General features: G+C 47.7%; 1 protein-coding gene, 1 long non-coding RNA gene and 1 pseudogene across 3 annotated transcripts in view; 2 read left to right on the forward strand and 1 right to left on the reverse strand.

The window, feature by feature from the left end:
* The window catches only part of LOC104986298, a 121,343-nt gene that overhangs the window by 87,326 nt on the left and 27,743 nt on the right, over positions 1-6,274 (reverse strand). The window lies entirely within an intron of this gene.
* Positions 1-6,274, forward strand: part of LIPC (lipase, hepatic) — a 163,482-nt gene that overhangs the window by 74,120 nt on the left and 83,088 nt on the right. The window lies entirely within an intron of this gene.
* Positions 2,743-5,715, forward strand: LOC104986296 (annotated as a pseudogene).

The raw sequence follows: 6,274 nt of genomic DNA on the forward strand, positions 1-6,274 counted from the left end.
AAAAGGAAGAATGAGAAAGAACATCATAAAAAGATATCAGGCTTTTCTGGTGGCAAGAAAGTCAAACTCTGTAAATCAAGACCTCTATTCATAAAACAGAAGATTATTGATTCTTTGAAATCAATTCTTGCATGTCTTTCCACAGAGGGGACTAAATCTGAACGCCTTCATAATTATGCTTCAGCATCATTTAGGCTAATACTAACAAAGTAAATTAAAGGGAGAAGCAACTCCTGCTCCAGAAATAGTCCTTCTGTGAAAGAAAGCCCTGATTGATGCATATGATGGAGACAGTGAGGTGCAAATGCACTGCCCTTTTGAAAAATAACTCGTTCCTTAGAGGTGTCCACTGGAAAAGTTGCAGTAGTCACAGACGCTGCTGAGGAAGACAGAATAGACAGCTCTCATTCCAAGACAGCCAAGCCTCCAAGGCCAGTGGGCTGTAAATCCACATATCCAAGCGCAGTTAATGCTTCAGCCCCTAACCAAATGACAAATGGCTCCCCCGTCAGAGCTGGCAAGTGACACACCACTCCCCCCAGCCTACCCACTATGGTGGGATAATTGGTTAGCAGCCACTAATTCTCAGGATGGGTGGGGAAGAGAAGGGATGTCAGCCTGTGGCTACTGGGCAAGGGGAAGGGGTCTCTGACACCTTCTTGCAAAATGCAGCTCCTGCCCTTTGCAGCCAGTAAAACTCCGTGGGCAACCAGGGGAGAACAGTGCTTCTCTGTGTTCTCATCAAGGGGTGCTGAGCAACCCAGAGAAAACCCAGAAACCATCAGATCAAAAGTCCTTGTGTGGTCCTCTCTCTCTCTATGATTCTCCCCTTATTGTCCATAGATGCACCTCTTCTGGAACCCCTATGAGGTTCCAACCACCACAGGAGGCTTTCCCCAGGTTTCACATCAGGATGACGCTCTCCACACTCCCTGCCCCAAATGCACATACACCAACTCCATCAAAGGTGCTTGGCACACTTCACCCCCTACACACCCCCAGCTGGCAGTAGCTCAGACCTGCCTGGCTGCCAGAGACTCTATCACCACCTGCTGCGTCCTCTACTCCTGGTGTCCATGGAGCTTGGGTTTCAAGATCCCTCACTTGCCCAAGACCCTTTCAAAGATTTTGTGCTCCTTTTCTTAAAGAGTCCCCCCAGATGGTATCCACAATTCAGAGCCTATAGAATCTCTTTCCTGCCCACAGTGATCTCCAGAACCCTGCATGCCTTACACATAATCAGTGTTTAAAAAGGGCTGGTGGTAGTTTAGTCACTCAGGCATGTCTGACTCTTGCGACCCCATGAACTGTGGCCCACCAGGCTCCTCTGTCCATGGGATTCTCCAGGCAAGAATACTGGGGTGTTTGCCATTTTTTCTCCAGGGGATCTTCCCAACCCAGGGATCGAACCCAGGTCACCTGCACTCCAGGCAAATTCTTTACCAACTGAGCTACCTGGGAAGCCCTAGAGGAATGAAAAGAATGGATCCTGCCTAGGATCACAATTGATTAGGAATCAGTATGTAACAAAATAAGGAAGATGTGGGCTTCCCTCAAGTAAGCTTTAATCACTCTGTCATCAAGCCAAAAAAGAACCGATGGTGTCCTCTATCAGCTACCCCAGTGGTTATCCAACTCCAGTGTGTGGCAGAATCCCCTGGAGGCTGGGCTCACCCCAGAGTACCTAGTTTAGTAGGTCTCAGGTAGGACCAAGAATCTGCATTTCTCACAAGTTCCCAGGCGCTGCTGCTGCTCCTGCCCCTTGGTGGAGGACTAGACCTTAAGAACCACTTGAATCTGTACATTTTCAACAGGGAGGACGTTGCCTTTAAAGAAGTGAAAAGTGGGTCTTGAGGGAGACAAAAGCTTATGCCTTTTTATAACAAAGCAGATACGCATACAGTATAAAAACAAATCCACAGAATATCCATGCATTGAAATCTCATGGATGAGAATCATTCATCTGACCCAGCTTCCTACTTGGTGCTGAGCCCCACCGTCTGGTGACCCAGACCACACAGCACACCTGATGCTGTGGAAGGAGCGCTGGGCTTGTAGTCAAATCCAACTAGCTCTGCCCAGGAGCAATGGTGAGATCTATCCCCCCAAACTCTACTTTAGCTTCTACACTGAAACAGTATACACTATCCTACCCCGGAAGGGAGTGCTGTATGGATGGGAGAGAAACTTCAGTAAGTTATTACAGGGATGGGGTTAACGAGCCCCCACAGTACAAAGCTGAGTAACAAGAGCAGCATCTTCCCAGGCGTAGGGCCTGTCCACCACCTTGCTTTGCTGAGCAACAGGAGTGTGGGAATGCAAATTTCAGGGCAGGACACAGGACAGGACTCCTCCATCCTCTTGGATGCGTCGGGAAGGATGGAGAGGGATGGTGCTGGGGGCAGCCTAGGAGAGTTCTGCTGCTGCTGCTGAGTCACTTCAGTCGTGTCCGACTCTGTGCAACCCCATAGACGGCAGCCCACCAGGCTCCCCCGTCCCTGGGATTCTCCAGGCAAGAACACTGGAGTGGGTTGCCATTTCCTTCTCCAATGCATGAAAGTGAAAAGTGAAAGTGAAGTGGCTCAGTCGTGTCTGACTCTTAGTGACCCCATGGACTGCAGCCTACCAGGCTCCTCTGCCCATTGGATTTTCCAGGCAAGAGTACTGGAGTGGGGTGTCATTGCCTTCTCCAAGGAGAGTTCTAACTATTAAAATACACAAACCGATCCTGATATGGGCAGTCTCCTGAGTGGCAGCTAAATAAACTCTTTCTTCATCACCCCCTGAGTTCTGAACTAAGTTTCCTGTCACTAAATAATGATCTGGAGACCAGGTGGTTATTTGGGGGTAGAGTCCAAAGGGGTTGAGAATACATTCATGTTGTGTTGGCTCAAAAACGAAGACTCGCATGTAGGACCCATCACACCCCTAAGTCACACTTCTTAGTTTTGTTATCATCTGCCCAGTCTCCCGAGCCCCACACTGGGTGTTGTCATCAACTTCTACTTCTCCTTCAGTCCCGATGTCCAACCAGCTGCCAAACCCTGTGGATCTGCCCCAGGCAGAACTGCTCTTCTGCTCCATGGTCTCTGATGGCCTGGGACCTGATCCTCTGTGTCTCTCCAGGGAGCTTCTGGAAACTTCTCATCTGGGCCCAAGCTCTGGCTGCCCAGCCCAGAAGCCACCCTGGCCCCAGAGTGGTCTTCCTGTTGTACAGATTGGACTGTCAATAGCTGCACAGCCCTGGCCCAAAGTGAGGAAGTGTAACAGAAGTTGTCCAAGCCAACACTGTCCTGGGAGATAAAGTTAAGTTGCAGATAGGACTTGACCAAAAGTCTTCTAGGCAGCAGCCATTACCAACTAAGGGAAAGGTCAGAGTCATCCATCAGGGACATCTGATTTGGCACAAAGACGCAGAAGTAGGATCTAGCTGGAACAGAGACAGGAGAGTATATCAGGAACAAAGTGACCAGATCCTTGGTGAGGATAGGGGGCCGACCAAAACTTAGGGGTCCCCAGATCCCCCAGCAGTCCCTTAGATGGGAGGTTTGGGAGGCAGTGAGGAGTAAAAAGAGCATGGATTTTGGGTATCAATTTTCCCTCATGCAAATTGTAGAACCAGGGACAAATAGCATGAATCCCTGAGCCTCGGGTTCCTCCTGTGTAAATGGGAATGATAATGTCTGCTGTGTAGGGTGTGGTGAAGAATGAGCTGTAAGAACTAGCAGATGGTGGTGTTGATGATGGGCATGCGGAGTGGCTGCGGTGGGTTGAGGGGGGGATCTCTAGTCCCTTCACCATCGTGCTGGTTTTCCTCTGAACATGCTCCAGTGGCTCCAAACACAATGCTTCCTTGTCACTTAACCAGCACAGAATCAAACAGCACTGTCGTGTCCCTTTACCAAAACATGTGTCTAACAATGCAGTCTACAATCACGTGAGGTCTGGGGGTGGGGTGGGGGGACTCTGTACAGTATTTACTCCTGTTGAAAATAAAAATCAGAATCAGGGACGCGGCAAAGGGTTTGCAGTGCCTCAGCCAGCTCCTGGCCAGTGTCTCAGCGCTCCTCGCAGTAATGAGCTTCCTCAGAAGTTTCCCGCCGCCTGGGTCGGCTGAGGGCCTATGGCAGCAGCAACCCGACACCGAGGCTGTGCTGAACGGGAAGGGCCTTGGCACCGGCACCCTTTACATCGCTGAAAGCCGCCTGTCTTGGTTAGATGGCTCTGGATTGGGATTCTCCCTGGAACACCCCGCCATTAGTTTGCATGCAGTATCCAGGGACCTAAACGCCTATCCACGAGAGCATCTGTATGTTATGGTGAATGCCAAATTTGGAGAAGAATCAAAAGAATTGGTTGCTAATGAAGAAGAGGAAGATAGTGATGATGACATTGAACCTATTTCCGAATTTAGATTTGTGCCTAGGCATAAATCAGCGTTGGAGGCAATGTTCATTGCAATGTGTGAATGCCAGGCTTTGCATCCAGATCCTGAGGATGAAGATTCAGATGATTACGATGGAGACGAATATGATGTGGAAGCCCATGAACAAGGGCAGGGGGACATCCCTACATTTTATACCTATGAAGAAGGATTATCCCATTTAACAGCAGAAGGCCAAGCCACACTGGAGAGATTGGAAGGAATGCTTTCTCAGTCTGTGAGCAGCCAGTATAACATGGCTGGAGTCTGGACAGAAGATTCAATAAGAGATTATGAAGATGGGATGGAGATAGATACTACACCAACAGTTGCTGAACAGTTTGAGGGTGCAGATGTTGATCACTGAAAATGATGGATGCTGCTTTAGGATTCTGCTCATAACTGTAGGAGAGAACTTGGTGCCTCTTCCACTGTGGAGTGGGTGTTGATGAAAGTCTTTTTCTTTCTCCAAAACTTACCTGAACCAGTTCTTTCTTGAGACAGAGTATACTGAGACAAGAAGCTGTCACCAGCACAAGAAACTATGACCTTTATTAACAAAGGTGAATTAACTTAACCAGAAGGGTATTTGTAGTTTATGATTTACCCCACACCGTTGTGTCTAGGTGTACCCTCTGAGTAGGCCTGTGAGTCCCACCTTCACTATATGCATCCTCAAAACCTAGCAGGACTACGTGGTGGAAATGCGCTGGCATTTGAAGGTGTAGGTAGACTGTGTGGGAAAGAGAGGCTGAATCTAAGCTATACTCCTTAGGGTCTAAGGATACCCTTAACTCCTTAAAAAAGAAAAACAGAGGTCTCAGAGAAATCCTAATCTCTGCACTTTCCACAGGGATAAAGGTCTTTTTACTAATTGGGGACCCAGATCAGTTAACTCTAGGGAGCCTCTTCAGAAACAGCCCAGCCACACGTATTACCACTAACACAAGTGCTCCTGCCTAGCCTTTGCTCCTTTCACCATGTTTCATCTAGTCTGTTCTGTTATAACTGCGTAGGTTGTATCCTTTCATTGCCAGCCTCTCAGGTCAGTTTCTGTAAAAGAACAAGCAGAATTGGGATGAAGTTCTCAAAGTATTTCAGAAAATTGTTTTGTCTTTGTGATAGCTTAACAAATAAATTTAGGTTTTCTATATTAAAAAAAAAATCAGAATCAAATAAACCCATGGATCTTCCCACAAATGCTATTACTTGGCCACTGCTCACTGTCTTATCCTAGCCTGCTTGGGTTCAGCATCCAAGTTCAGTTCAGTTCAGTCACTCAGTCGTATCCGACTCTTTGCAACCCCATGGACTGCAGCACACCAGGCTTCCCTGAACCTCACCAACTCCCAGAGCTTGCTCAAACCCATGTCCATCAAGTGGGTGATGCCATCCAACCATCTCATCCTCTGTCGTCCCCTTCTCCTCCTGCCTTCAATCTTTCCCAGCATCAGGGTCTTTTCAAATGGCTACCTTTTCGCATCAGGTAGCCAAAGTATTGGAGTTTCAGCTTCAACATCAGTCCTTCCAATGAACATTCAGGACTGATCTCCTTCAGGATGGATGGATTTGATCTCCTTGCAGTCCAAGGAACTCTCAAGAGCCTTCTCCAACACCACAGTTCAAAAGCATCAATTCTTCAGTATTCAGCTTTGTTTATAGTCCAACTCTCACATCCATACATGACTACTGGGAAAACTATAGCTTTGACTAGACGGACCTTTGTTGGTAAAGTAATTTCTCTGCTTTTTAATATGCTGTCAAGGTTGGTCATAGCTTTTCTTCCAAGGAGTAAGCATCTTTTAATTTCATGGCTGCAATCACCATCTGCAATAATTTTGGAGCCAAAAA

This window comes from Bison bison, unplaced genomic scaffold (assembly GCF_000754665.1).
Source record: "Bison bison bison isolate TAMUID 2011002044 unplaced genomic scaffold, Bison_UMD1.0 scf7180017864066, whole genome shotgun sequence".
Classification (NCBI taxonomy): Eukaryota; Metazoa; Chordata; class Mammalia; order Artiodactyla; family Bovidae; genus Bison; species Bison bison.